The following is a 21,638-nucleotide window of genomic DNA, read 5'->3' as shown; positions in this document are numbered from 1 at the left end:
TTTTTGGGTACTTGGGGCAGTTTGCCCTTACGCCCTCATAACCTTTTTTCCACATAAGCTACCCATGCCAAATTTGCATCCTTTTTTTCCAACATCCTAGGAATTTTAGAGGTACCCAGAGTTTGTGGGTTCCCCTGAAGGAGACCAAGAAATTAGCCAAAATACAGCAACAATTTCATTTTTTTTAAAACAAATGGGAAAAAAGGGCTACAGAAGAAGGCTTGTGTTTTTTTCCCTGAAAATGGCATCAACAAAGGGTTTATGGTGCTATAATCACCATCTTCCCAGCCTTCAGGAACAGGCAGACTTGAATCAGAAAAACCCATTCTTCAACACAATTTTGGCATTTTACTAGGACATAAGCCATTTTTACTATTTTTTTGTGCTTTCAGCCTCCTTCCAATTAGTGACAGAAATGGGTGAGAAACCAATGCTGTATTCCAGAAAGCTGAACATTTCTGAAAGATAAACAAAATTCTGAATTCAGCAAGGGGTAAGTTGTGTAGATCCTACAAGGTTTTTGTACAGAAAATAACAGCTGAAATAAAAAAAAAATTGAAATTGAGGTGAAAAAAACTGCAAATTTTCTCCAATTTTTACTCTGTAACTTTTTCCTGCGATGTCAGATTTTTTAAAGCACTATACCGTTACGTCTGCTGGACTCTTTTGGTTGCGCAGATATATAGGGCTTGTAGGTTCATCAAGAACCCTATGTACCCAGAGCCAATAAATGAGCTGCACCTTGCAATGGGTTTTCATTCTATACCACGTATGCAGCAATTCATTTGCCGAAATATAAAGATTGAAAAATAGGTATCAAGAAAACCTTTATATTTCCATAATGGTAACAAGATAAGGTGTTCAAAAGCAGTGGTTATTTGTACATCTCTGAATTCCGGGGTCCCCATACTAGCATGTGAATTACAGGGCATTTCTCAAATAGATGTCTTTTTTACACACTGTCTTACATTTGGAAGGAAAAAATGTAGGGAAAGACAAGGGACAATAACACTTGTTTTGCTATTCTGTGTTCCCCAAGTCTCCTGATAAAAATGGTACCTCACTTGTGTGGGTAGGCCTAATGCTCGCAACAGGAAACTCAACATTTTTACATTGAAATCTGATGTGTTTTTTGCCAAGTGCCTAGCTGCAAACTTTGGCTTCTAGCTCAGCCGACACCTAGGGAAACCTACCAAACCTGTGCATTTTTTTAAACTAGACACCTAGTGGAATCCAGGATGGGGTGACTCGTGGGGCTCTCACCAGGTTCTGTTACCCAGAATCCTTTGCAAACCTCAAAATTTGGCCAAAAAAACACTTTTCCTCAAATTTTGGTCTCAGAAAGTTCTGGAATCCGAAAGGAGCCACAATTGTCCTTCCACTTAGCGTTCCCCCAAGTCTCCTGATAAAAATGGTACCTCTCTTGTGTGGGTAGGCCTAGTGCCCGCAAAAGGAAATGCCCCAAAACACTATTTGGACATATCAAAATTATCAAATACAAAACTACCTGCTTTTTGCGGGGGCACCTACGTTTTTGGTCCTGGACTCAGCAGCCACCTAGGGAAACTTACCAAACCCAGACATTTCTGAAAACTAGACACCCGAGGGAGTCCAGGGAAGTGTGACTTGCGTGGATCACCCAATGTTTTCTTACCCAGAATCCTCAGCAAACCTCAAATTTAGCTACAAAAATCAGAATTTTCCCACATTTCTGTGTGGGATCACCGCACCGGGACAGATTTCCTATCACCCAACATTTCCCTCAGTCTCCCGGTAAAAATGATACCTCACTTGTGTAGGTGGGCCAAGTGCCTGTGACAGGGAAGAGCTAAAAACATGTCGAAATTGAGGGGGAACCAAAGCGGGTCCAAAAGAGAAGTTTGAAAAAAAAAGATTTGCAGGCTGACAAGTGCAGCAGAATTTTTATTGGTATAGATGAGACAATGCTGGGTGGTAGGATTTTTGTGGATTCCCGCAGATTCCAGAAGGTTCCATCATAAAAATGTGGGAAAAATGTGTGATTTCCAGCAAAGTTGGAGGTTTGCAGGGCATTGTGAGTAAGAAAATGGTGGGGGGTGCACGTGAAGCACACCACCGTGGAATCACCCAGATGTTTAGTTTTCAGATGTGTCTAGGTCTTGTGGATTTTTCTACATGGCAGCGTCCCAAAGTCCAAAAAGTGCAGCCCTCACCATTCCAAGTGGGACGATTTTGAGAGTTAGCCAAGCTCTCATGGCCCAAATGTAAAACCAAAACCCAAAATAATCAAGTGTGCGGGGGGAGAGCTGAAAGACTGTTACCCCCTTCAGTTGCGGTGGGGGCATAACCAGGCCCATACTGGTTGGTAGCCACCACCCCACTATTTTTTTTTTTAATTCCCTGGCATCTAGTAGACTTTCTGTCCCTCTGGGGTGTGGATCAGGGGTAATTGCCCCATCTGCCCAATGATGGGGAGAACAACCTTGGCCCCATTTCTTTGGGTGGGGGTATGGCCATACCCCCACCCTCTTATTTTGAAAAATAATCTTCCCTGGTCTCTGGTGGGTTTATGCCCCCCTTGGAGGCAAACGGACCTTCCAAAAATAGGCCGATCTGCCCCTAAGGGTGGCAGATATGGCCCACAGTAATGTGCCCCCATGAGGAGTGACCCATGCTACGGCCAGTGTTTGAACAACAACTTATTTGATGGTAGTGGGGTTTCTAGAAAATTCCTCTTAAGTTTGTTTAAAGTGTATAAGTGGGGAAGCTTGGCAACTGGGAGAAGAAGGAACGCATGTGGGAATGGATGCATTGCCCAGAAAATAATCCCATTGAGGGTGGTCTCCCTCTTGTTTCAGTTGTCCAGGGTTCCACAACCTGAAGTTGGCAGACAAGGGATGATATTGGAGTCAAGCCCCAAGATGATGCATTTTTAATTCTTATTTTTAGCTTTCGGTTGTGCATGAATGTATATCTAGTCCCATATATATATTATATTTATTGTTGAATTATTACATTTTCTTAGTTTCTGTGATCATTATTATCCTGCTGCTGTGATTATTTTGAGAATTGCACATGTGTTGCTGCATTTGAAATTAAAGCTCAAATTATTCTTTTTGTTTATGAAACTGGGGAAGTGCCTTAATAAATTCATTACTCAGACTGAGTGCTGCATGCCCAGACTGAGTGCTGCATTCTTTGCATTCCTTTTATTTAGTTTTCTCTCAATCTGAAGCAGAACAGAAGACCATCTCCTTTAACCCAGGACTAGCAAAGTGACTCCAAGGACTAGTTGGCTGGTCTTCTATGTGAGCTACAGGGACAGAACATTCTCCGCATACCTTGAATCATGCACCTGTCCTCTGCTGGAGTGAGCCCTAACCCCTCAAGGGATGCTACCCCAGGGCCTAAACCCTTGGAAGTGGTGTTAGAGGTGCTGCTGCTATCTAATCCCAAAAAAGTGGGATTTTTTTTTTACCAAAAGTGCCAGAAAAACGACAGAAGACTGGGACCTACCTTCCAACCAAACCACCCAAGATGTATTGATGGTCAGCCTGACTTTGCGGTGGCACCCTCTATGTTCCTCTCTGCAGCAGCAAATCCTGTACAAATCCAGAGTGTGACCTCCATGAGATGGCATTTAGCCTTGTTGAGCCTTCTTCAGCTACAGCCTGCAGCTTTGTCCCGCTGGATATTTTTGACTTCCATTAAGTTGTCTGTGCCCAAATGTAAAAATCTTCACAGGGCTCAATGGCGACAGGCTCCCCATCCACAGAGATGACTTTTTCAACTTGGAAACCTGGCTTCCACCTCTCAGAGGTTTTTCCCATGATCATTGATAACTTCATTGAAACCTCATCCAGCGCTGCCCAGTAACAACAACTCCTTTTCCTTAGAATTTCTTCTAAGTCTGTAGGTAAGCTGAGATTGGGCCCAATCCACCAATGATTGACACTCCGATCTTTGAGGTGCTATATTTCACTGAAACATTTAATAATTCATAACTCCAGTTCTACTGACTTAATTTATTTTGGTGACATTATATCTATTAAAATCTTCTCCATTTTTCTCTAATGCTTGGTGATTTTTCTTGTGCTGTTTTGCCTTTATTACTATTTATGTGCTGCATGAATACTTAACTTGTGTGTTAGACCAGACAGCCTTAAGGTGATCATCCCCCAACCTTTTGACTGCCTCCCTCCACTTTTCTGACACTGTTTTTAGGCCTCTGGGCACTTTCCCACTGATAACCAGTACTAAAGTGTGTATGCTTTCTCCTTTAAACATGGTCACATTGGTTCATTCCCAATTGGCATATTTGATTTACTTATAAGTCCCTAGTACAGTGCACTACATGTGCCCATAACCTGTAAATTAAATGCTACTAGTGGGCCTGCAGCACTGATTGTGCCACCCACATAAGTAGCCATTAATCATGTCTCAGGCCTGCCACTGCAAGGCCTGTGTGTGCAGTTTCACTGCCACTTCGACTTGGCATTTAAAAGTACTTGCCAAGCCTTAAACTCCCCCTTTCTACATATAAGTCACCCCTAAGGTAGGCCCTAGGTAACCCTTATGGCAGGGTGCTATGTTGACAAAAGGCATGACATATACCTGTGTGTTTTATATGTCCTAGGAGTGGAAAACATCTAAATTGGTTTTCCACTAATGTGAGGCCTGCACCTTTCATACGCTAGCATTAGGACTACCCTCATATAATCTTTGAGTGGTAGATTCTGATGAGAACGTGGTAAACAGGTCATATTTAGTATGGCCAGAATGGTAATAGAAAATCCTGCTTATTGGTGAAGTTGAAATGCATCGTCCCTGAGTGTCAAAGAGAAACCTACATTGCAGTGAGGAACCAAGACTGTGCACCAGAAATCGACGCAAAGCCCCTTGCAGCGTGGCAAGAAACAACGCATCGTCTGTGCTGCACCAGAAATTCCGATGCATAACATATTTTTCACGCATCTCCTCCTCTGCGGGCTTTGTGCTTGTAATTTTTGTAAACATTGCTCACACCTGCCACTGCAGTGTCTGTGTGTGCAGTTTTAACCTGCCAATTCAACCTGGTAAGTGCACCCACTTGCCATGCCCAAACCTTCCCTTTTGATACATGTAAGGCACCCCTAAAGTAGGCCCTAGGTATCCCCATGGACCGGGTGCAGTGTATGTTAAAGGTGAGACATGTACTGATGTGTTTTACATGTCCTAACAGTGAAATACTGCCAAATTTGAGGCCTAAACCTTCCATTTTTATACATGTAAGGCACCCCTAAGGTAGACCCATGGGCAAGGTGCAGTGTATGTTAAAGGTGGGACATGTACTGTTGTGTGTTACATGTCCTAACAGTGAAATACTGCTAATTTCAGTCTTCACTTTTGCAAGGCCTATCTCTCTCAGAGGTTAACATGGGGGCTGCTGTTAAATAACTTTAAAGTTCAGATTCCCTTTGAGAGCAGATAGAAATGTGGAGTTTGGGGTCTCTGAGCTCACACTTCAGAAATGCATCTTTTAGTGAAGTTTGTTTTTAGATAGTTAGTTTGAAAATGCCACTTTTAGAAAGTAGGCATTTTATTGCTTAAACCATTCTGTGACTCTGTTTGTGGATTCCCTGTCTGGCTCAGTTTGACAGTTGGGCTGTTTGTGAATCCCCTTTAGACAGTGGGACGAAGGGAGCTGGGGTGTAGCCTGCATACCCTGATGAGCCATCTGTGCTAGAGTGGAGGGACAAGTGGTCACATACACCTGAATGGGCTGTGCCTGCCCTCTCACAATGCAGTCCCCATACAGTGTGTCTGGGGCCTGGCCTGAGCAAGGCAGGATCTTGTGAACAACAGAGACTTTCCTTTGAAGTATGCTTACCTCAAAGGCAGAAAGGATATAAGTATTGGACCCAAAACCCCTGAAAATTAGATCACTTCTGGATTCAAGAGGAACCTCTACCAAGGAGAAGAGCTGAAGAATTGTAGGTGAGGTGCTGCCCCTGCCTGTGACTGTGCCTTGTTAGACTATCTTGCAGTTGCTGCTTCTGCCTGTGAAAAGGGACAAAGACTGGACTTTGTGGTATATTCCTGCTTGTGAAGAAACTCCAAAGGCTTGAATTGAGCTTGCCTCCTGTTTTGAAGTCTCAGGGCCATCAAAGACTTCCTCTGCTAACATCTGGATCCAGTCCCTGGGCCCTTGAGAGGTGAGGTTGGCAGACAAGAGCTGAAACTCCACGCACAGAATCGCGTGCAGTAAAATGTTCGACGCACTATCCGCAACGCGGCTGATAAACGACGCGCCACCGGCTTCGTGGCTAAAATTGTTGTTCCACCTGCATCGTGGCTGGGAGATCGATGCATCACGGCTGGAGAAATGAAGAGCAACACCAGCTTACTGCTGCTGAAAATAACGCAAACTCCACGCAGTGTGTTTTTCTAACACCATGCAACCAGATTTTCCACGCATCATCCATGGGCATCAAATTCAACCCGACTCTGCGCAGATCCGGGGTGCCCTGTCTGGAGATTGATGCATTGCTTTCTTACGAGTGAGAAAAACAACACATCACTGATCGGACAAGAAACAACGCACGGCCTCCCTTGCGAATAAGGAATCAACACATTGCTGCCTTTTCCGAAACACGCTCACCCGTATGGCTTTATTTTTTACGCTAACCAGGTACTTTGTGCAAAATCAACATTTCCATGAAGTAAGACTCTTATTCTTTTGAAAATTCATATTTTAACTTGCGTATGTTGGATTGTTGTCACTTTGGTCTTGTTTGATATAGACAAAGTTTGCCTATTTTTATAAACTGGTGTGGTGTCCATTTTGTAGTGGTTCACTCTATTACTGTGTGTGTTGGTACAAATACTTTACACATTGCTTCTGAGTTAAGCCTGCCTGCTTGTGCCAAGCTACCAAGGGGGTGAGTGGGGTTTAACCAGGTGTGTTTCTCCTTTGCCCTGACTAGAGTGAGGGTTCTTTTTTGGACAGGGGGTAACCTGACTGCCAACCAAAGACCCCATTTCTAACACTTTTATTTCTGTTTCCCTGCTTTTCCTCCCTTCCCTGTGTGCTTCATTTGGCCTAGACAACATTATGACTACTGCAATGAGTATACTGTATTCCCACTTACCTTTGGATGATGTACTTACTTCGTTGTAATTTATTTGGAATTAAATTGTCATCCATATGTGCTTATTGGGTTTTTTCATTTGCACAATGCATAATACTATGGTTAAATAATTTATTTCGATGGTTGCCCACATGCTTGTTCCATGATTATATGATTTTATACCATTTGTGCATATGATACTCTTGCTGCCTTCTGACATTTGTTATGATACCTTAATACAAATGACATGACCTGCTTCTGGGATTCTAATTTTGCTTACATATTTTTGTTTGTTTTCAATTGGCGTTAACCATAATTTATTTTGCTTTTTATTGTATTCTTACATGAACTTTATGCTCTTTAACTTCAATGTCATTATGGGTTTGGGGTTATCTTTGTACTGTTTGTTCAATGTCCACTTTTGCTTTGTGGATGGTATGTTATTTTGTTTGGTCAGCTTTGAGAAAGCCCTAGGCCTCTGCACCACACAAGGGATGAAACGTGGTTTTGTTTTTCTACAATTACACTTTGGGAAGAATACATTTTTACTTATACTACACTGGTGCCTTCCAATTGGAATCATATGAGAACCTGTTCCTGACTAATTAGTTTTGACTCTTATCTCCTCATAGAAAATTGAGTTGCTTACCTCTGATGTCTTAAGGTCACAGTGCCTCTGAATTCCAAATAAAAAGTCCAAGTACTCCTCTGTAGCGGTTTACAATCACAATAACTAGCAAGAGCAGTCCAATACTTACTCCAGGAGCAAATGAGGGTTATACACTCAGAATACATAGCCTTGCTCCTTAAAAATGAATGTCCAAAAAGTGCTTTACATTACAAAATAAATAATAATTTTATGCACAGAAGCCAAGATACTTTAAATGTAATTTTTATAAACAAAGGAATCAATAGGCCTCTGGCCCCATCCTAGCCACAGATACAACCCATAACATTATTATAGTGCTTTCTGTTATAAAGATCCTAAATATTATAGACAATGTTATTTAAAGAATGATATTCTCGATGATGAAAACTGTGGTCCTTAAACATCAACTGCAGACCTCAGCAAAAGAACCAGGTAAACAGGTCAAGTAAAATAATTGGCTGATAAAGATTATATTCAGAGGCTACAGCTTAACATACTACACATCGAAGTCAAAAGTATCTTTCTGTTTTCATAGAAGTGAGTTTTTACACTTGCTAGTCCTGAAAGTTTGGTGAGTTTAAGCGCATTTGACACGAAACCTCTACAAACTCAAAAACGTGCCTGTGAATCCAACTCTCAAATTGCAATATGAGTGCCATGGCTAGGAAGGCATTTTGTGGGCGTGGGTGCTTCATCTCATATCTGGTGAAAAGGCACAGTCAACTAGAATCTACTATAATGCCACAGGGTACACCCTGAGGCATTATAAGTGCTTCTGATGTTATTACATAGAGAATCTCTGAGCTAAGCCTCAAGATGGTGTAGGGTGATATAGCCTGGGAACCTGTGATTACAGCTGAATGATTCTGTTGTTGCAGACTCCAACCAAGTGCAAGGAACTGACTCAAAATAGTGGACTAGAGGTTCAAATATGAATGTCTCCTGAAACTTGCAAGCTAGAGCAATGCCATCAATTGTTCCAGGCACCAGGTGACCTCCTTCAGCTACTTCTCTGACTTGACAGATCAAGGGATAAAACTGAGATGACAAAAAAGGGCATATACGGGCCATCCTGCAAAGCTACTAGGCAGTAGAGAAAATGGCTCCCTCAGAAATGTAGTAATGACTCTTCTTTTGGGCTCCAGGCAATGCGGTTGATGGCATGTAGAAGAAATATGCCTTTTCTGCAAGGTTTCCCCTGATTCTTTGCCTTTTGATGGACCCTATTTTATTGCTGTTTTTCAGATTCTGCACTTTGGGGCAGCACTGTCCAGTGCCCAGGGTATGCACTCTAACCCATAAAATATGGAAAAACCAGCTAATCTTTGATTGGCATATTTAGCTCTTCTAAATAGCCATAGTAAATGGTGCGGATATACACCCTATCATCAAAAGTTAACTGTCACATCTTGAGTGCAGCACTTAATGGCCAAGATGCCAAGATGATTTGTGTGTATCCTTTGTTGGACTGTTGAAGGGCCTTGCGTTTGTCCAAATAGACTTCAGTCTCTGGGATTATTGTGGGCACAGTTCCAGGTTCAAACTGGATTTTAGTGTTAAATGTGGGAGGACTTTAGGATTACCATAGTAATCTCCCCACTCGCACCCCCAGTTTCAGAGTGTAAGTAAAGTGGGGCCAAAGACAGTGCCCTGACACATAATATTATAATATACACAACTGTTAATGTGAAACTCATTTCGAATAGGAATAAGGGAATGAAGCAGAACATTTTGCATTTGAATCAATCAATATTAGAACTTTACCATGAAAGCAGTATACATTCTATTCTGAACAAATCTATCATGGCCAAAGCAGCCAGTATCAGTCATGAGTTTTAGCCAATGTTTATATCGATAAAAACCAAGGGAAAAAAATACTTCCTAAATGGTAAAAGAATGAGAGAGTGGTAGGTGCACCCCAAGTGAAGAAGACCAAAACAAGAAGAGCTTCCAAGAATTGCTAAGGGGTTGGTATATTGGTACATAATATTAGACAGCTACAAATGTTTACAGATAAATGGTCACATGGGAGATTGCCCTATGTGAGAAGAGAAATGTAAAGGTGTCAAGAGCATTTTGACCCTATATAAGGATATCAGGGTCTCATCAGGATTTATAATAACCTGGAGGAATGTTTACAATTTAATCGAGATTCGAGGAATTGAGGCTTTGTCCTGGAAGAAAACTGCAGCGTAAGAGATGCAAGGGGTAAAAGTAAGGGACGATACCAGACTAACTGGATACGTCCATGTATACTGTGCTGTTACTATTTTCTGAAGGAGTAATGTGTGCCACTTACTCCATCTAGGGAACACCTAAATCCACTGGTATGTGGATTTCAAATAATACTGACTGGATTATGGAGAATATAGCGGCAAAACCTACAACGAGGCTGGAAGCTGATAGATACAATCACAAAGAAGGCAGGCTCCTGTTCGGAGAACCGCTAAAAGAGAGCCTCTCTTCTTTCTTTCCTCTCTTCCAAAGACTCCATTCCTTGAATCTTGATAAGACCGGAAACTTTTGAAAACTTTTCCGTCAGACCAGTGTGACACAGAATCTGTTTCAAAGTTTCTGACTTCAGGACTTTTACCACAATCAATCCCGTTGGTGGAAATGCACCATTCGTGTTTTACAGTGAACACACAGGAATAACAGAAAGAGAGTAACTGTTATTTGGTGTGTTTTTGATTTTTTTTACTTTTTAGTACAAAATGCGCAAAATGCATCTTCACCCTAAAATATAGCGCAAAATGACAAATTAACACTTCATGTAATTGTAAGTATTTTTGTGTAATTCTGCTGAAATTTTGCATAATTATGCAAAAGCAAATCACACCCTTAGTGCTGACCTAATCAGTTTTCCTGCTACATTTGAATTAGGGACGTTAACACTGGAGCTTAAGGCACTGCATGATTGGTGCATGGAGGGGTCATGATCAACAGATGCTTTTTCTTTGCTAGTTCTATTCAGTTCAAGTTGAACATTTATTGGCCACTGACAGCTGCTCATTTCTCTCAAAGATGCTGATTGAGGCAAGAAGTGGGGTAAGAGCTGAGGGCTTTTTGGTAGAAGCACTATTGCTCATCTAAGTGGATGATAGTCTGACACCCACACCCACAAGAAAACTGCACCCGTTTGGGCTGACAAGCAGACAAAGTCAAATACACTCCACCACATAACCTCATTCAATCACAGACACACACATTCATCCTCCATAATTGTCCCATACTATATGGAGTCAAAGGAATCTCATTAAGGAAGGCTAAATTGACTTTTTATGCAGAGAGACCAGTAGTTATCTCCCTTTAGACAGTGCAATTAAAACGATCTGTCCCAATACTGTCATGCTGCCATTAACACCACTCTCACAAAACCCAGGTAGTGAAGGCAGTAGGCACTCTCTATCAGAGGTATGCATTTAGGTGTCCACTTGACCTCAAACACAACTCATGGTTCTCAGGAAAATACCCCTCAGGGAGTCGACATGATTGTTAGACTCTCTGGGATAAAATACAAGGCAGGACAGCATTGCTGTCCTGTGATATGCAGGGAACCTTCCATCACAACCGAGTGTGAGCACCTATCAATACATAGTACTTGTTCATCAGGCTACAATACAGGGAGGTATACATTATTACTATTTTGTAAAATTCAAGACCACCTTTGAAACATTGATAGATGGAGATTATGGTCAGATTATGGGCTAAATGGCATAAATAATGTACAAGCAAAAGATTGTTGCATTTGTTGTTTATATCTAATTAAATGGTGCAGAATTAGTAATAGTGGGAAAGTCCTCTTCAGCAAAGGCAATTATGTAATATTTTTGTAAATAATCATCTCAGTTGGAAATAACTCGATATCATCTCTCCAGTACAGTGCTTTATTTTTTTTTTTAAACGCAAGTGCCAGGGCCGAAGGCCTTTTCTTGGATGCCACTGTGACTGGCATCACTCACTGCCCAAAGCAGAGGTGACCAAGGCCTGTGTCAGTGTTGCCTAGAAACCTTCTGACTCATACTAATGGGACATTTTTAGACAATAAAGGTTATGCTATAATTATGAAATGGACTTCCTGTTTTTATACTTTAAAGTATGTGGAATTGTTAAATGTTCTGCTTTGTACAAAAATAGGAAGGCAGTGCCACCATGTGGGGGCTGTCATAAGGAGGTGTCAGTATCTAGAAATATGTGCCAGTGCCCAGCACCAGAAAACACCAGCACAAATTAAGCACTGCCTCAGTGTGATTAAAATATCATAAGTAGTTGTGACAATTCAGGAACAGAGTAGGGCAATGGGAGGCAAGAATGGATATCCGCTGTGTGACTATGCTGTCAAATGTTCGAGACCGAACCTGGTCTCCTCCAAAGGTCGGTCATTTAATATCACAGGGAGATGGTGTTGCTGGCAGCCTGTTGGTTGTTGGAAGGGTGTTGCCCACATCTTGAAATGTTCTAGAAAGAAGCTGCATTGCACTTACAGCTGAAATCTTTAACGATAGAAAGAGGACTTTTCTCCCACTATTTCTTTTCTCTCTTGTCGGTGGTCATCTTGTTTTATGAAGAATTTGATGTTCTTTTATTGCTGTTATGGTATTCTATGGTTAAGAAATTGCTGGTAGTTTACATTCACCTCTTAGGCAGTAAGAGTATTTAAGGGGAGAATATTCAGTGAAACCTTGGCTGGCAACATTGTGCGCTGGTGCTTTTTTTCCACTTTCGCTATGTTCCCACTAGGTCTTCCTGCATTGAGCCCCTTTGTTATTTTTGTCCTTCGTTAGGTTCCCCTTTTTCCTCTTTAGTGTGTTGCTGATCGTCTTTTTTTTCGCTCTCATTTTCTGTCTGCTTTTTTTTGCAGGGTCTCCCTTAGGACTTTCACAGGCTCATGCCAGTCCTGGCTTTCATTCATACCAAAGCAGGTAGGTACCTGCATTCCAGACAGGATTGTTTTATGCAGGAAGAGGCACCTTCCTGCACAAAGTCAACCCTCTGAGGCATTTTACTCTTTCTATGTGTGCTGCAGAAAGAGGAAGGATCAAGAAGAAATAAATATATTTCTCCTCGTTACACCTCACCTGGGGAGCTATAGCTTTTTAACTCATTTCCAGGTCTACCAGTAATGGCAAATCTGGGAATGTGGCAACATCTATGGGTTGATGAGTGGGAACACCCATGTTCCACCTATGGAGTGCCTCCCTGGGGCAAAGTAACACAATGCAGTGATTTGCACTGCGTTACTCTAAATTCATCAAGTCATGCATGGCCATGCAAGGTGGCCTTGTGTAGCTTGATAAATCTAAATTAGTAGCTGGGTCCCCCTTGCGTCCCTTATGTGGTGCAAGGGTGACAACACTACTTGATAAATATGCCTCCAGTGACCACTTTAACCATGCTGAGCAGGCATTATGAAAAGGGCAAGGCCTAAACTATAACTGAAGTCCAGTCTACCCTGTCACAGTATCCACTGTGGCCCGGTTTTTCAACCCCAGGGCCCACTGGACATGACATTCAACTGTTTAGTGAGGCAGTACAGTGCTGATAATTTACTAGTTGCGCTGTAAAGTACAGGATTCCTATATTTCTGTGCCCTTGTGTCCTGTCAACATAGCAGACACAATGCACTGTCATGTGTAGACAATGATGTCCCACATTGACATGCACTCACTAATCCCTCCATTGGAGTAGCTACTGAACAACAGTGACTACTACTGTCACATCCAAATCTGTGTGAATGAATGGGACCACATCATTTGCATCGGGTTACTATTTTAAATTAAGACGTGTAGTAGGCCCAAAATGCCAAGAGTAGTCCCACGCAACATAGAAGTGTGAAAGACGTGTTTCCTCAATTGCATACTCATTCTCCAGATCAGTAAACAATCACCACGTTCATGCTATTGAGAAGAAAAAGTTTTCCAGATAGTGAGTGTATCACACAGGCAGGTTTTCTTGTATGTGTTTTACAGTGTCACTCATACCAAAAAAGAAGGGTATGTATGCCATACAATGTCAGTGCAGTTCCCATACTGATGGAAATGTGCATATGTCATACAGTACACAAAACAGACGTACTTGAATGTGGGTCCATCAATCATCATGATGATTGACATTTTTTTTTATTTCATGTCTTTTCAGCTGACCAAGGATATGATCTGTAGCAATGGGTCATGACTCCATTTGCACATCCCCAGACTGAGGCAGAGCTGAACTATAACAACGCACTTGAAAGGACCAGGGGTATAGTGAAGTGGAATTTTGGAGTACTGAAGTCTTGCTTCCTCTGCCTTGACATGTCAGGGCAGATTGCCATACTCTCCCCCTTGGTAAGAAAAATCATCTTGTGTGCTGCATATTGCACAACCTTTGTGTGTGGACCAGTGTCCCATGGGAAGAGGGCCATGAGGACCATGTAGGGGTAGATCAAAACGATGATAAGAATGAGAACCAAGGCCAAAATATACCCATAATTGCTGGTTCAGGGTGAATAAATTACACTGTACTGTACTATTCCACAACATGATATGTGACTATTGGGTATTTTTGGATGGGAAATGTTTTGAACATATCAACGTGTATCCTATAGGCCTAGCCATATACCTTACATATCTAGCCAGACAATCTGTACCCCAGATGCCACATACGCTGTTGACTGGCAGAACCAGCCAGTGTATGTCATTCCCTGAGTGTGTAATGCACCCATAACACATCTTACCGCAACAATGGAGCCAGATATGGGCATATTTACCACTGGCTTCTGCAGCTGGTACCTCACTACTTTTGAACCCTGGGTGGTGCCAGCCTCTCAACCTTATCTATCGGGCCACACTGAGTTACGTTGTGTGGCTCCCCATGGCCTCATATGCAGTAGGGCAAGGCAGTGCAATTCGCTGGCTTTGTTTACTCGCTAGGACAGCCGTTTCAGAGGTCTTGCAGTGGAGAGTCCCAGGCAACACCCATGGATATTTACGCTGCCTCAGATTTACGTAATGGTGTAATCCTGGTGCTGTGGCAAAAGATTATTCCTCTCCCGAGCAGGTGTAATGGGGCGTAATAGTTTTGTCATTCCTCATTTCTACCTTGTTCCATGTGTACTGAATTCTACAGCACACATGAAGGTGCCCCTTCCTTCCCCAAAACAATCCTGCATTCAATACAGACCTGTATTCAACACTGACAAAGGGGGAAAATACAAGAATGCACTGTAGTTCATAACAATGATGCTTTCCTGCCACGTTCTCATTGACATAATGCAGCACAGGAAGAAGGCTTGCAGTGCAGTACTACGCATATTACTCATAAAAATGGGCTGTAGTAAGTAAACAGAAATGTTCCCATTATCATATATTGAAAAGTGCATAACTTTTGCATACAGCAATAATCGAGGAAATGATGAAAGTGTAGTACAGCTAGCCATGTTCACCTAAGCATTATACGAACAGAGAGAGATAAATTTAATATTAACCTCTCAAAACACACACTATGTCACACTATTTCACATTGGTACATTGCATGTCCCAATCTCCAGACCATTAATGCAATCAGTCACACATATGTGCACTGTCAACATACACATGCAACACATTCAGAGTCATCAAGCATGTCAGCTCAGAAATTTCCAGGCAAATCACTGATCCCTGGGAGTGTTTCCATGCATTGCACAATACACTACAATGTAAAACACACAATTAGACAATTGTGTAAATTTAAACAGATGCATTAGCCTAATGTGTGATGCTTTGCCCCTGTTGCGTTCTCCAGAAGACACGCATCCACGCCAAGTCGTCAAAACAGAAGCATTATGCATTGACATGCGTTGTGCGTAAATCACGCATTGTCTAATTTTGCAAGGATGCTTCAGAAAAAATGATGAATTTTGAGAAAACGTGACATATATACCCAATATATTATGCAATGGCTCTGCCATGCTGCAGACCAGGAAGTGTGAAGTTACTTTCACTTTCCCTTACAGTCTTTCTGTCTGTGCTGGCTGGAAGTTATGTTTGTTGGTTGCTGGAGAGTTTGGTGCTGTTTATTGGTGTTGTTGGTGTTTGTATTGTCCCTGCTTTGTCTCAAAAGTTAGTTTTGTATTTTATATTGTTTAGTGCACTGTATTGTTGGGTGTTTGTCTTTTAAGGGAATTTTAGTGTTAGGGGAGATTTTAGGTAAATTGTAGTGTGAGTTAAGGGTGTTCTGTTTGGGGCGAGATATGTCTGGGAGGGGCAGGTCTAAGAATATGACTGAGTGGCAGTTTGGTGGCTTCCTGTGGTTATGACTGCACTACCTGCCCAACATGATTTCCACTGAGAATAGGGTGAGCCAGGGGTAGCCTACACAGGAACGGAAGCAGCATTGGGAGAAGGTGTGCCAACACATGGTCTGTATATTGCGATTGATGGAACACTGCATTAGCTGAAGCATTGATGGGCACATGTGGTCAGCTGGGAGGCTGACCTCATAGATCATCTTGGCCTTGAAGTTGGTGGATCTATTGGTAAGTACAAATATACCATGAGCCTATAGCTGTGTCTCCATAGCCAAAATCTGTAATTGCTTTAATGACTCTAAGGGGGTTATTCTAACTTCGGAGGGGGTGTTAATCCGTCCCAAAAGTGACGGAAAAGTGACGGATTTACCACCAGCCGTATTACGAGTCCATTATATCCTATGGAACTGGTAATACGGCTGGTGGTATATCCGTCACTTTACCGTCACTTTTGGGACGGATTAACACTCCTCCAAAGTTAGAATAACCCCCTAAGTGTCATATATGTTTTATAGTTAGAATGCCATGCTACAGCCTAACTCTGTTAAGAAAACAAAATCATGCTTCAGGGGCATGTTAGTAGTGGCATGGCACTAGCCCACACAGACCATGCAGTGTATGTGAGGCCCAGAGGTGCTTGCTGTCCCACCGGCTCTGTGCAGGTAGTATTGTCACTGGGCATGCTAGGTCATTATTAATCAAGCCAAAGGTTTGACAGGCTGTTTGGGGCACACCTAAGCATTTTACATACGTTATTGGGTAGATGTTCACTATTCCTTAATGTGTCCATACAGGGCATGAATGGACAATGTCAATTTACTATGCAGTATTAAGATGTAATGAGCTTAATGAAGTAAAGAAACAAGCATGGCTACTGTCTGATGTGTTGAGCATTGTCATGGACACGTAAAGATTTATGAAAGTGCCAGCTAAAGTGATACCTTGCAGAGTGTAGTATGTCAATTCATTCTGCTTGCATAACCATTAAAGGCAGATATCCTTGCACCATTTAGCAAGAAGTCATGTATTTGAACTTTGTCTGCACTCTGTGCACCTGATTCACGATTTTGCAGATACTATCCATGAAGACTGCTACCTGGCTTTTCCTATGTGCATAATTAAGCCATGTCAACTGTGCCATATGCTACATGTTCTACATGTAGATTTAAGTAGACATTTGCAAAGTCAATGTATTGTGCTTCTTATGTACACAGGGTATGTGTTCTAAATTCACAGTGTAATGTATCATGTTTGTCTTGTAGGTGGACCAGCACCCTACACTACAGCCAAGGTGGACACATTCAAGGATCAGAATGCTACCATTGAGTGTCACCTTGATGTCTTCTGTGTTGTGTAAGGATTTTGTGTGATGTCAGATATTGGTTGCAACAACATGTTCAAGGGGCATCATCACTCCCCTGAAAATTTTTGTTCTAGACATGTGACATCATAAATGAAGTATGACTAAAGTCAATGTGCATGTATTGCCAATCTATGCATGTCCACATGATAGATGGAGTGACAGAGGAGCAATAAGCAAAATGCCACAGTCCTTTTAAGTATGTAGGAGAGGGTTTCTTAGTGAACATGGCTTTGGATGGCTCTACTTTATTCTGCCTGCCAGATGCATATTGGTAGTGTAATTGTCCACATGGCATTCTATATACATTGGGTCTGGCAAGTCCAGACAGGATGTGAGGATTCACACCTCAGTGCAGACAGAATGTCAGAGTCACCAGATCCTCGGGGTCTGTGCATGTTCCCAACACTTCCACCACAAGACAGCTCCAATACTCTGATTAGAATTGTCACAGAGTCTAAGAGAGTCCAAGTGGGGAAAAGGGGATTAGGAAGGGAACAGCTGGGAAGGAGACCTGTAGGAAAAAGTTTAAAACACACAATATCAAGATTACGTCATATGAATCAATACTAGGCTATGACTCTAAGCATTGTCATTCTAAAAACATGGACAACCTAAGCATAGACTTAAAATGACTAGGCTTCAAGATGACTGGATACCTGTGAGGGAATCAAGAAAGGTTAAATGCAACTTTCAAATTCAAGTATTATCCTTTGCATGAGGATCATGAAACAATCTGAATGATTTCTAAACCATCATATGAATCGTGTTTGAGAAACATATTAGGAACACACAACATTACATCTAGAACTCTGGCTTTTTTGTTCTCCCAAATTGCCGGAACAATGAATTGCGCACATTGCAGATTTTCACATAGGTAATGAATGCCATAGTATGGTTGTACACCATGAATAACACAAATTAGACTCGAGAAATAAATCACGCGACTTGCCAACTCGAAAGCCACCAAGTAAATGCCTTAAAATGGTAGCGCATAATGAACACCGTGATTTTAATCACAGAAAAGGAATCGTGCGGCTTGCCGATTTCGAATGTCACCAAATAAATGTCAGTAAATGGTAGTGTACAATGAGTAACATGAATTACACACAGGAAATGAATCACGCGTCTTGCCGATTCGAGTACCACCATGTAACTGCCAAGGAATGGTAGAGCAACAATGAATATCAAGGGTTAAAGCACAAGAAAACGAACGGCACGTCTTGCCGATTCGAAGACCACTATGTAACTGCCAAGGAATGGTAGCGCACAATGAATAACATGAATTACACACAGGAAATGAATCATGCGTCTTGCCGATTCGAGTACCACCATGTAACTGCCAAGGAATGGTAGCGCACAATGAATAACATGAATTAAGCACGAGAAACGAATCGCGCGTCTTGCCGATTCGAATGCTACCTTGTAAATGCCATAAAATGGTAGCGCACAATGAATATCAAGAGTTAACACACAAGCAAAGAATCGCGCGTCTTGCCGATTCGAGTATCAGCATGCAAATGCCAAGAAATGACCAAGCGCAAGAAAATTGTTTATCATGCAAAAATTAGGCCCAAGACTCAAGAGTCTTCGATAACGGGGTTGGGGGCCTAGCCCGACCTCCGTCTTACCGCCCACATCTAGGATCACCAATTAAAGTGAAAAGGGCAGGTGCCTGGAGGATCAAAGTAGGCCACTGGAACAGGAGCTCAGGAAGTTGCTGCTGCTCTGCACCAGGACCTCTGAATAGTGAGCACGTGGAGCTGGGCTGGCTCCCTTATATAGAGTCTTGGCCCAGCCAACAAACTACACCCAGGCATGCTGCAGGGAAAGCTTCTAGAAGACCACACCCTGACACAGTCTGAAAACCTGCAGCAGTACATAGCATGTGAACAGTATTTATATGCATGCTGAACATAAGTCTTTACGATTAAACTCTGCAATGTAAAAGGTTAAACAACATCATATCAGCACAATGCATAAATTATGTTAGCTTGGAATTGTTGGGTTTTTGCATTCTAGTCGCCCGTAGAGCGCGCACTGCCCTGATGTTGACACTGAATAGGTGTGGATAGATGGGCCAGATGTTAACATTCCACACATGGTAATGCAGTTAAAGGCCTCACCCATGCTGCCTTATACCCTATGTTCTATATTTGACACATACTCATACCTTTGTGATATTTTGTTACAAAAAAGGACAATGCTTGAAGGACCAAAGGCATATCTGCACGGTGTTGTCAGCAAACAGTCCATTACACAGTCCAACTACTGGTGGTGTTACCCAAAACGGCTCTCAACAAAGCTGTCACCCTTGATAACATCTGGGCAAAGACCTGCAAGATACATCACAATATACTTGTGCATATGGGATCTACAGCATGTATGCACACACTCAACACATGGATATCCTGTGAGGTGATGTGCATCAAGGTGACATTCCTAGCTGACATGTATGGACAGACACTAGGCTATGTAGAGAGACACATGCAATAGCTGGAATTGCATGAAATGAGTCATACAATGGCCCTCCAGGTTATCCATTAGTAAATATAGGATGTGTCCTACGTGTCTGATGTGAGCTAGCTGCACTCCATCCTTGTTTTAAATACCTTGCACAGAGTCTATGTAGCAATGTGTGTAGACTTGTGTTCTTGGCATATCAGGTACACTATGCTGAGGCACAATACCTGTACATGACAGACATTACTCATTTTACATGGGTATTGGCCGTGGGTCAAGGCCGTTGCATGCTGCATAAGGAACCCCAATGATTAAGGAACATGTGTATCAAACCATGTGTACACAACTGCCTACTTCCTAAGCAGTCTTAGTATTAACATGATTATACATAGATTTGGGCAGACAATGCAGATTCATATACCTACAATGGCAACACCTGAGTACTTTGGGTTTGTTATTTTAGGAGAAGTAAATGTATTTTTATGATGGATAGTCAAATTTAAAAAAATCTAAAATGTTTGGTTATTAGATGTGCCACATGTGATGTTCCCATATAGATGAAGCTTATTATTGATTGACAAAGTTTCTAGTTCAGCTTTGTCTGATGCATATTTCCTTCCAGTCCAACAGCCAAACATGAAACCTGACCTGCAGAAGACCCACCTCATTCATTTGGAAAGATACCACCACATCAGGCTTGTAGCAAAGGCCTACGGCACATGGCTTGCCAATACATTGAAGAGAGGGCAGATGGGACCTGGAAGCTGATACCCCTCAAACACATAAGATGCCAGGCACCAGCCAGGATGTTGCAGAGGCCTTAGGAGATGAATTGGTTGCTGTGCCTGGCCCTTCAACTACTCAGCCAGCTGGACCACCACAGCCCATGTCCCCAAACTACTGGACAGTCTACTGACTTTGAACAAAGGGCCATGAAGGACTTATCGAACCTCAAATCTTGCTGGTTTGTAGCACAAGGTGGGCACCCTAATAAATGTGGTGCAGATGATGTAGCAGTCCATGGACAGAATTGTGGACCGGATTTGGTCTTCAGACATACTTGATGCCCTTCTCCAGTTTTTGACATGTTGTTATTTTAGAGTGATTTTATAGCATAGTTTAGGATAGGTTTCAGTGTTGGCATAGGTTAGATTAGTTTTAGTGTTTTTAACATTTAAATGTGATCTGTTCTTAGTTGGGTATATGGGTGGGTAGGTTACTTAGTGGGTGGGGTTGATGTGTATTAAATGTGTTAGTCAAAAAATAAAAAATAAACAAATAAATACAAAAAATATATATTTGCTTAGCTTTCTATGCATAGGTAGTTTGTGTATAAGTGTAGTTTATGTTGTTATTGTGTGAAAATGTCTATCAAAGGGGGTGTAGGGCTGATGTTTAACATGTCTGTTGTGGAATATATGTAGAGTAGACTAAGTTAAGGTAAATTAGCTTTAGATAGATTGTAGTATAAGGTAGTGTAGTTTAGGTAGCATAAGTTAGTTTAGGTTTAGTTTAGATTAGATAACTAAGGTAGTGTAGTCTAGGTAGATTTAGTTGTGACAAGTTTTATATATACATTAAATAGCAATATTTTCTATGTACAAGTCAGCTTCATGATTTACTCTGTAGGGGTTGTCAAATCTGCATAGGTTGTGTTAAGCACATGCCATAGGATTTCAAAGCAGTGTTTGTAGATATGTGTAACTAGGTGAAACACCTATGGAAAAGAACCTGTCAAGTTTACCATTGGATCACTTAAGGGATCTTCAAACATAATTAAGCACTGTAACTGGCACTCTTGCTGTCAATGGA

The 21,638-nt window shown here is 41.8% G+C and overlaps 1 long non-coding RNA gene across 2 annotated transcripts in view; it reads left to right on the top strand.

Annotated features, from left to right (window-relative positions):
- Nucleotides 1-21,263, top strand: part of LOC138295997 (uncharacterized) — a 39,712-nt gene extending 18,449 nt beyond the window's left edge. Inside the window, exons 1-4 of one of the 2 annotated variants that reach the window (XR_011203724.1) lie at nucleotides 12,604-12,659; nucleotides 13,876-14,063; nucleotides 17,266-17,356; nucleotides 20,449-21,263. This is a non-coding gene — a long non-coding RNA (uncharacterized lncRNA). Of the gene's footprint in view, nucleotides 1-12,603; nucleotides 12,660-13,875; nucleotides 14,064-17,265; nucleotides 17,357-20,448 lie in introns of those variants that run through there. The other variant, XR_011203723.1, reaches the window with a different exon arrangement.
- The last annotated feature ends 375 nt before the right edge of the window (nucleotides 21,264-21,638 follow it).

This window comes from Pleurodeles waltl, chromosome 1_2 (genome assembly GCF_031143425.1).
Source record: "Pleurodeles waltl isolate 20211129_DDA chromosome 1_2, aPleWal1.hap1.20221129, whole genome shotgun sequence".
In the NCBI taxonomy this organism is placed as follows: domain Eukaryota; kingdom Metazoa; phylum Chordata; class Amphibia; order Caudata; family Salamandridae; genus Pleurodeles; species Pleurodeles waltl.
This window is presented reverse-complemented; position numbering and strand designations above follow the sequence as displayed.